The sequence below is a fragment of the Atractosteus spatula genome (genome assembly GCF_055471065.1).
Source record: "Atractosteus spatula isolate fAtrSpa1 chromosome 10 unlocalized genomic scaffold, fAtrSpa1.hap1 SUPER_10_unloc_3, whole genome shotgun sequence".
Classification (NCBI taxonomy): Eukaryota; Metazoa; Chordata; class Actinopteri; order Semionotiformes; family Lepisosteidae; genus Atractosteus; species Atractosteus spatula.
In genome coordinates, this window is record NW_028296623.1 from 625,707 (window position 1) to 635,121 (window position 9,415).

The window sequence follows — 9,415 nt, forward strand, 5'->3', positions numbered from 1 at the left end:
TCTCCTGGTCTCTGCTTGAAATGCACTTTCCTGCGTTTGCTTTGGTGTAACTGGCTTCCCCTGCATGGGCGAATGTGAAGAAGATCCTTAGTAAGTCGTTGAAGAAAACCGAGAAGAGGTCGGAGTGGCCTCTGTCGTTCATCAACGATCCAGTCAGGCAGTACTCCTCTGTAAAGCGCCGTTCGTTCACATCGATTGGCTTTTTTTTGCCTTCATTCGCGCAAGTAGTAAAAGCAGACGCCCCTATTCTGCCGTGACTCGGATTCGAACCAGGGTTGTTGCGGCCACAACGCAAAGTACTGACCACTATACGATCACGGCGAGTTACCGATACACACATGGTAGGGCGGAAAAGGCTGTGCTCTCTTCGTGTGACCTAATTCGGAAAAGTCCTGACGTTGCATTTCAACTGAGCCCCAGTATACATCGACCCTTCGACACTCTGAGTGACAACTCTCTTGCGTGTTTTCTCATATTTATGTAGTTTGCTTGCATGATGCCCGGAACAGCGGGGTTGTGTGCTCCCATATGGTCTAGTGGTTAGGATTCCTGGTTTTCACCCAGGCGGCCCGGGTTTGACTCCCGGTATGGGAACGTGTCAGTTTTGCCTCCTGCTTTCCAAAAGATCAGCACCGTGTACGAAGGAGCCGCATTAAAACCACTCGAACGTGCAAAACGCGCGAGAAGAGGGGGCGCTTGTTTCCAACCGAAGACTTCTCGCGTGTGAGACGAGCTGATCATCGCTGCAGGAGGTGGGAGGGTTACTCTGGTAGACGGCTGACCTTCGGCAATAGGATTTATACTCTCCAAGATGATATTTGCACTTTCTGGAGAGGCGATTTTCTCCACTTCAGTAGCCCGATTTCGTCGATTGCGTGGAGAGGGCTGTAGAATGTGGCGCCGCTTTTCCTGCTCCGTCCATGACAGGCGTGCTGGTCTCTGGAGAGAGAGCACGGTCCATCAGCGCACTCCAATAAAGGCACTGGAAGCAGCTGAATCGCATTGGCGAAGCTCAGCACTGGGCCGCTGGGAAGGGTTTGCTACCGTTTCCGTAGTGTAGTGGTTATCACGTTTGCCTCACACGCGAAAAGTCCCTGGTTCGAAACTGGGCGGAAACAGACCGGCTTCTTTTGTCGCCACGCACAAAAGGGGATTGGGGATTCGCCTAGCGCTGTGATCGCACAGACCCACTCACCTCTTAGTGTGGCGGGATCTGCACAGTGCATGTCGCAGCGCATCCTGCTTTCACTCCAATGCGCGTCCTGATGTACCCCAGTCTCCCGCGTGACAGGTGGGGATAATCACCACTATACTAACGAGGAAGACATCGCTCTCTCCGACCCCCGGCATCGTGTCCCGACCCACCGTGCTGGAAGCCGACGCGTGCTGTGATTTCTTTACGGAGCAGAAATGACAACCGAGGAGCCGAGAGATCATTTCAGCATTTCGCGTCTGAACAGAAAACACAAACGACCAACTCGGAATGACTTGCCTTTGACGCTTATCAAAGCGTTCTTTGTGCATCGAACAGACCCACTCACCTCTTAGTGTGGCGGGATCTGCACAGTGCATGTCGCAGCGCTTCCTGCTTTCACTTCAATGTGCTTTCTGATGTCGAGTCGTGTGCCGTGCGGAGGCTCTGAAAGCGAGAGCAATGAAAAGGTGCACGACGCTGTGAAAGAAAACAGAGAAGTGAAAGGCAGTCCTTTCTCTAAGGAGGTAAAAGAAAAGCTTTCTACTCCCCGTCGGGGAATCAAACCCCGGTCTCCCGCGTGACAGGCGGGGATACTTGCCACTATGCTAACGAGGAAGACATCACACCCTTCGACCCCCGGCATCGTGTCCCGACCCACCGTGCTGGAAGCCGACGCGTCCTGTGATTCCTTTACGGAGCAGAAATGACAACCGAGGAGCCGAGAGATAATTTCAGCATTTCGCGTCTGAACAGAAAACACAAACGACCAACTCGGAATGACTTGCCTTTGACGCTTATCAAAGCGTTCTTTGTGCATCGAACAGACCCACTCACCTCTTAGTGTGGCGGGATCTGCACAGTGCATGTCGTAGCGCTTCCTGCTTTCACTTCAATGTGCTTTCTGATGTCGAGTCGTGTGCCGTGCGGAGGCTCTGAAAGCGAGAGCAATGAAAAGGTGCACGACGCTGTGAAAGAAAACAGAGAAGTGAAAGGCAGTCCTTTCTCTAAGGAGGTAAAAGAAAAGCTACTCCCCGGTGGGGAATCAAACCCCAATCTCCCGCGTGACAGGCGGGGATACTTGCCACTATACTAATGTAGAATTTGGGCATTTAAGGGGACAATTATTAATTGTAGCCGTAAATCACGAAATGGATTCTTTTAATGGCCTTAGAATCCAACCATGCGATATAACTCAAACAACACACACACACACACACACACACAGGTACTAATACACGAGGATACATTTATTAATACATAAAATATGCATGTAAACCTAACAGATCTTATCGTGACGGTTTTCAGAATACAAAAGATATATATTCATTCAGTTACAAAGAGTTACATATATCAAGAGGACATAAGTTCAGTATATCATTCATTTAGACCGTTTCGTAATTGAACTTGGTTACAACTTCTACATTAGATACTCAAAACAAGTACATAACTCTTAGGAATAAAATTGATATCAACTGGTTGGGATAACAATTGAATTCTTGAGCTGTAATGCATTGAAGTTGAATACTCATCCAATCTCTGGGGATTCAGATCTCCTGCGGGCTCTTTGGCTCCGTGCCAGGCTGTGCTGTGCTGCAGATGCTCACTGACCGGCTAGTTAGTGTTGGCTTTAACTAGCAAAGTTTGTGCACAGGAGAAAAGATGACTGTGGGTCCCAGCAAGTCAGGAAGAGGACCGGTTCATTCCTGATGAAGCGCTAGTTCTGAATAGTGATTCAGCTGTCCACAGTTCCGACCTGTTCACAAGGCTTGCTGCTGGTGCTTACCTCAGGTGGATCCTCTGGTTACTCTCTGGCAACCTCCGCTCTAGACTCTTAGAACAAAGGAAAGTTCTGGCACTCGGACACACTGGTCGTTCCGTGGTTGTCCAGGCTGACTCTTAGGATGGTCAGGAGGCGCGCTGCGAGAATGTCCTGCCCTTGGGAGCCTTTGGCTCCTGGGCCGTCCTGCCCTGGAATTCTCCTTTGAATTCCCTTTAGAAAAGTCCAGGAAATAGTCTCTCAGGCCCTCTGTGTTGCCTGTTTTTACCTGGAGGAACTTCAGCTCGTTCATTGGCTGAAAGTTCCATGGGCATCAGAGTCCCACGTAGGTTACTCGGCCCTACCAGTCCCTGATTGGTTGTTGAAGGTGAGATGTGAGTCACTTACTCCTGACACTTAGGAATGCAGTCCAGATGTCCATCTGGCACACCCTAGAAAGATAGGCGCCAATGGATGACCATTGATCATGATAGCCAGGCTTAGCTAAGTGCATCCCCATTTGGGAGCTGTCCCTTATCAAAAGAAAACATCTTTAAATCAGCCTGCATGAATAGTTTCTCTGTGGCTGCACCACAGAGATGAACAGAGAGATGGGGCCTCATTTGAAAAAGCACAGCAACACTTAATTCTGTCTTATTAACAACCATTGCCGCTACAAGTGAAAGGCTGAAGTGAAATAGAGCGGGGACGAAGGCAGTGAAGAGAGAGAACGTGGGAAGAAGAGAAAAACGCAAGGGAAAAAAAGCAGCGTCGTAAAAGAGGTGACGGAGCTGTCCTCTCTAATAGAAGGGTGCCAGTGAGCCCTGCTGTCCCTTATGGCCACACCCCCTTGAGCACGCCTGATCTCGTTTGATTGCGGAAGCTAAGCAGGGACGGGCCTGGTTAGTACTTGGATGGGAGACCGCCTGGGTATACCAGGTGCTGTAAGCTTTTAAGCGCAGGAGGCGCCCTATCCCCGCTCGCTCGCTCATTCCCCTGTTCACACGTGCAGTGCGGCTTTTCTGTCTGTTTATTTGTCAGCTTTGGCGAGACACGGGTGCTTGTGTATTAGCGTGAGCCTTTTTTATTCTGATCATGAACAGTTTTACAAGTCCGCAAAGGATCGAGGAAAGGTTTATCGCCAGCTGAAAAGAGACACAGCGCTTCGGCTGTGGAGACTTGTTCGGCTGGCGTTCGGGGAGTCGCCTTTTTCAGAATTGTATTGAGATCATTTTCCACAGAGCTCAGATGTCAAAGCACAGCAGCAGCTCTCCACAGCGATCCTCTATAGCGCCCTTTCTCCCGCAGCTCCGTCCTCATTGGAAGGAAGCAAGAGTGAAAGGCTGAAGTGAAATAGAGCGGGGACGAAGGCAGTGAAGAGAGAGAACGTGGGAAGAAGAGAAAAACGCAAGGGAAAAAAAGCAGCGTCGTAAAAGATGTGGCGGAGCTGTCCTCTCTATAAGAAGGGTGCCAGTGAGCCCTGCTCTCGCTTACGGCCACACCCCCTTGAGCACGCCTGATCTTGTCTGATTTTGGAAGCTAAACAGGGATGGGCCTGGTTAGTACTTGGATGGGAGACCGCCTGGGAATACCAGGTGCTGTAAGCTTTTAAGCGCAGGAGGCGCCCTATCCCCGCTCGCTCGCTCATTCCCCTGTTCACACGTGCAGTGCGGCTTTTCCGTCTGTTTATTTGTCAGCTTTGGCGAGACACGGGTGCTTGTGTAATAGCGTGAGCGTTTTTTATTCTGATCATGAACAGTTTTACAAGTCCGCAAAGGATCGAGGAAAGGTTTATCGCCAGCCATTTATTCTTATCATGAACCTTATATACTGTATCTCTACATCCCATAACCTTTAACGGCAGGTGCCTGAGTGTGGACATGTTGTGATGTAATATTTATTTTAAAAGTAAACATTTTAGTAAAGTCTGTTATATTGTTAAAATCTATAAGCGTCTATAATCTATAAGATCAATTTTTGCTCGTGCTTATAAGTTATCGCTGCTAAATGTGTCTTATTCAATTATTTTAACACTTTTATGACCTATCCACTAAAATATAAAGACCCGCCCTACAATGCTCTTCTCAAAAGATAAAATAAGTTTTACATTTTTTGATTCAATGTAATTTCTTTTCTAGAGAAACACACATCATTTGAGGCTTGGGTTGCATGTTAATATTTTTAAGGTTTAAAGACTTTACGTTCACGGTACGTGGAAAATCATTTCAAACTTTTGAAAAGTTGTTGAGAATTTGTCATTGAAATAAGCTTACATATTTTAATTCAACGTGATTACTTTTCACTCTCGATAAAACACGTGTGATTTTGGGGCGGGGGGATATGGTGGGGCGTTCTAAAACATCACAACCATTTGAAAAATGTCTTGAGCATGGTTACAAATTTGGAGTTTATGCTTAAATTAGCCGACTTGCCAGTTTTGAAGTGTGACACCTGAGCTGTGAGGCCCCGATATTGACTGCTGCGAAGATGGCTTCTTTGAGTAGTGAATCATCGGATTCCTCTGCTATGCAAACTGAAGAAGTAGGTTGCTAAAATATTTTTTCTGATCGTGGAATTGTTGTTTCAATCTGCGTTTAGCGTATTTCGTTTTCAACACTTTGTCTTCTTTTTAGCAAAAGCTGACTCAGCACTCAGTGGTGTGTGACAGTGGCTGTCATGTGAACTCTGATGGCGATTCAGGTGTTGGGGGTCCGTCAACGACTGATGAAGAGTTGCTACAAATGGTAAATATTAAACCACAGCAAGTTCGAAGCAAACAAAGAACTCTAACACAAAAGAGGCATTACAATTTAAATATTTTAGGTAAAAAGCATGCCTATTTATTTTGTTAAGCCTTCCTTTTCTTTTTTCCTTTAATAGAATAACGAAGAGGTCGATGCATCAATCTTCAAACTACCATCAAGCTTGAATGTTTCGTGTCTGTTCATGTGTGTTCGCCAAAATGTGATTAATGATAATGTTCAACCTAGTTTAGCTAACGATGGCTCTAATGAGCCCGATGCTATGGATCAGATTGTAAAGTGGGTGGTATGTTGCACCTTCAACCATTGTTTAAAGGGGGTTGTGGTTGATGAATGCGCGGCCTGTTTGATTAATCATCCAGGTCAACGGGGTCACACATGCCTGGTTGTCGGGTGCGCGGATGGGTACTGTGGTGTCTCCGGGGGAAAGTTTATGTAAATGAAAGTAGTACTCACACCACACTTTTCTTTCCTGAGTTTCGTGGCTTTTCTTCCTCCAACTATCTTCCAAATACAGTCCGTAATCCGTTCCCTTAATCCTGATCCGATCCGAGTTCCAAAAGTCCGTAATAAAGCCAATCCGCGATGTATCTTTATCCAGTGTCCGTAATCCAAAAACCATAAACCTTTTCTCCTTTCAGTAGTCCGTTATTCTGTAGCCCGATCTTTAACATACACCTCTTTCCTCTCTTTTCCTCCAAACCGCATTCACCTTATCGGCTTCCGCCCTGTTCACTGCCTCCGGGGCACTTATATTTCGGTTCCTGATGCGGCTCAGCTGTGTCTCATTGTTTCTCAGGGTAGACCCTTTCCATTTACCGGTCAGCTGATTCTTTTTGGCAGCCATTTTGCTAAGGTCCATATCTAGTATTTTAAGTAGGTCATTCCGAAAATACCTGTTATGAATGACCCTTCCCCTGGTCATGTTACAGTACAAAGATGTGTTGTTTGCCGCATTAGAAATTTATAAGTGTCTCAGTTTAGCCCGAATTTTATCGGCTGTTCTGTACATCGCCAGTGGCCTGGGTGCCTATACTTTTACAGATGATACTGAGCAGATTATAAAGCACTTGCTGAGAAAAATAATTGACGACCGCTCGCCATATGAGAATGTACGCTCCTTACTTGTAAAGGTAGATGGAAAAATACTACACGTGACTTTTGGTGCGTTGCAAAACTTATTTTATACTTATTTATACTTATTTTTACAGAAAAGAAAAAAGATCTATGTAAAACCAGGGCTGTGAAATACTCGCAATGTGAATAGAGCTTTCACTCTGTTTTACAGACACAGGTGTGCCATTGTGAGAAGAACGAAAAATTTCGAATGTATACGTAAGAATTCTTACAAAAAGTGCTTTACACTCTTCTTTCTGCAAAGCTTGAAATGAAAATCAATTAACTGAATGCTAATGTCCTTGAATTTGTTAAAGAGATAGATGTGCATGTAAAGAACATGAGTGAAATTACTGCGATTCTGATGTTTTCAGATCAGAAACTGAAGCCTGGCGGATTCAGCGGTGTGTATTCCAAAATACAACGTATTTTACATAGAACCTGTGGTAACACCGTCCCTCTGATCACTCAGGCTAATTTATTTGCTCTGTTAGGGTCGCCCAGTTCGGTGTTCATGGCTATAAAAAATGGCAAGAGAAAGGGCGTTATGAATGCTTTTTCAGATGCTGCTGAGTTTCTGAACAATGTTGGGGCGATAGCTACAACTAATTTTCTGCACCAACATTTAATTGGCGATTGCAAGCAGTAGTCTGTAATGTGTGTGAAAAGTTTAAAAGTGTATACTGGGATGTTTCTGTAATTTAAAACCTACCGATGAAATAAAGTGGTTCACATTTCACATGCTATTTGTCCTGCGAGTTCTTTCTGTGACACTTTACTCAGTCAGTCAGTGTGCATGCGTGCGTGCGTGCGCTCACACCCAAGAAACTCGCGGCACTCACCAGACTTCCCACACCGCCGATTCCCTAGGGTTATAATAGATTGCATTCAAACCTGCAGCAGACATGATCACCTTCCATCCCTCGTTGCTAATACGCTCTTTCACACACTTATTTATAAATCGAAGGGGATGCGGTGGTGGGCATTTGGACCCTGAGGCCTGGGGCTGCTAGGGGTGGAAGGCGGGACAACAACACTCATTATGACACACCATTGGCTCTCGAGGGGGCGGGACATCCGCCCATAACATTGCACCATTGGCCGATAAGGGGGCAGGACATCTGCCCATGGCGGCCTCCCATTGGCTGAAAAAGGGGGCGTGGTACCTGTCAAAATGTTTGATGAAAAGTGTCGCTTTATTCTACTCCCGGGCCAAAAACAGCCCTCGGATCATCAACTCAATCAGGAACTCCCAGTCTCACAACTGCATTCCCTCGGTGCTTCCCTACCACCCTAACCCAATTTCTATCCCCAGGACCATCATTAACAATGACTACATTTTACAGGACGATCCCTCCATTGGTACTCTTTTTTCCGACCGCCCAATCATCTCTTATCGCTGACCACCACATAAGCTTCTTCTTCACAGCTCCCTCACACTCAGCACCTTCCCCTGCAATAGCACTCGCTGCATCACTGGCAAATACATATCTAACGACAATCAGGGCATCACAGGACAATTCCAGATAACCCTGACAACATCCTGAATCTCATTTACTGTATCTCTTGCAAAAAATGCCCAGCTATCTACATTTGGGAAACCGAAAGGAGACTAGGAGAATGCTTCAGAGAACATATTAGGGCTGGGAAGGTTAAAGATTTCTCCAAGCCCATAGTTTTTCTTTTCACCTCAAATAGCCAGGATCTCTCAATGACTGACTTATTTTAATGTAATCTTCTCTATTCTCTTGCAGGTTTTGACTTCACACCTTTCTTCACCTCTCTCCATTTTGCACTTCCTGAGTGGCCTCTCTGCTGCTCCTGCCTCCTCCCTTCTCCCAGCTTTTGTTCTTCTGTGCTATTTAATCTTTGTAATCTGCCCTGTCTTTCTCACACCTGAAGAAGGCTTCACAGCCGAAACATTGAGTTTTCTCTCTTCTCTTTTCAGTATGGAATAAACCTATTACTTGTTCCTTTGCAGACTACACATGCTGACATAGTGTAGTTCAGGTGGGTAGCTGCTTCAATATACATTTGTAAATGTCAATTTAAACTGTAAAAATAGTAAGATTGTAACTCCACTTTAAAACGTGGCAAGAAATAGACACATGGCAGGCTACACCCTGGAAAGGACACCAGTCCATCCCAGGGCAAAGATATAAAAAATAAACATATAGGCAGCACATATCAAGCCTTACAAGAAATCATTAACACCCTCAACACACACCACAGGTCCATTAAACTCAAATACACCAAGCATGGTAGCCTGATAGACTTCCTAGACACCACCACATACAAGGTTTCTTCCTTCAACAACACAGACAAACTGGACATCAAGGTATTTTTCAAAGACACATTCACACGGCTTACTGCACAAGGATAGCTTCCACCCAAAACATACTTTAAAAGGACTGGTAAAATCACAACTCCTACACTTCCACAAAATCTGTACACAACAACAAGACTTTGAGGAAGCCAAATACACACTCTTCCCAGCTTTATGCCAGAGAAGATACACACAAAGTTTCCTCAAAAATGTGGCACAAACATTTCTAAATAGAAAAACTCCAGATGACAGAAAAATAC

At 45.6% G+C, this 9,415-nt stretch overlaps 1 non-coding gene and 2 pseudogenes across 1 annotated transcript; all 3 read left to right on the top strand.

Annotated features, from left to right (window-relative positions):
- The first annotated feature begins 522 nt into the window (after positions 1 to 522).
- On the top strand, positions 523 to 594 carry trnae-uuc (transfer RNA glutamic acid (anticodon UUC)). Its single transcript has one exon. It is a non-coding gene; the product is annotated as a tRNA-Glu (tRNA).
- Positions 595 to 3,783: 3,189 nt separating this feature from the next.
- LOC148812358 (5S ribosomal RNA) lies at positions 3,784 to 3,902 on the top strand (annotated as a pseudogene).
- A 537-nt stretch (positions 3,903 to 4,439) lies between these two features.
- On the top strand, positions 4,440 to 4,558 carry LOC148812359 (5S ribosomal RNA; annotated as a pseudogene).
- Positions 4,559 to 9,415: the final 4,857 nt, after the last annotated feature.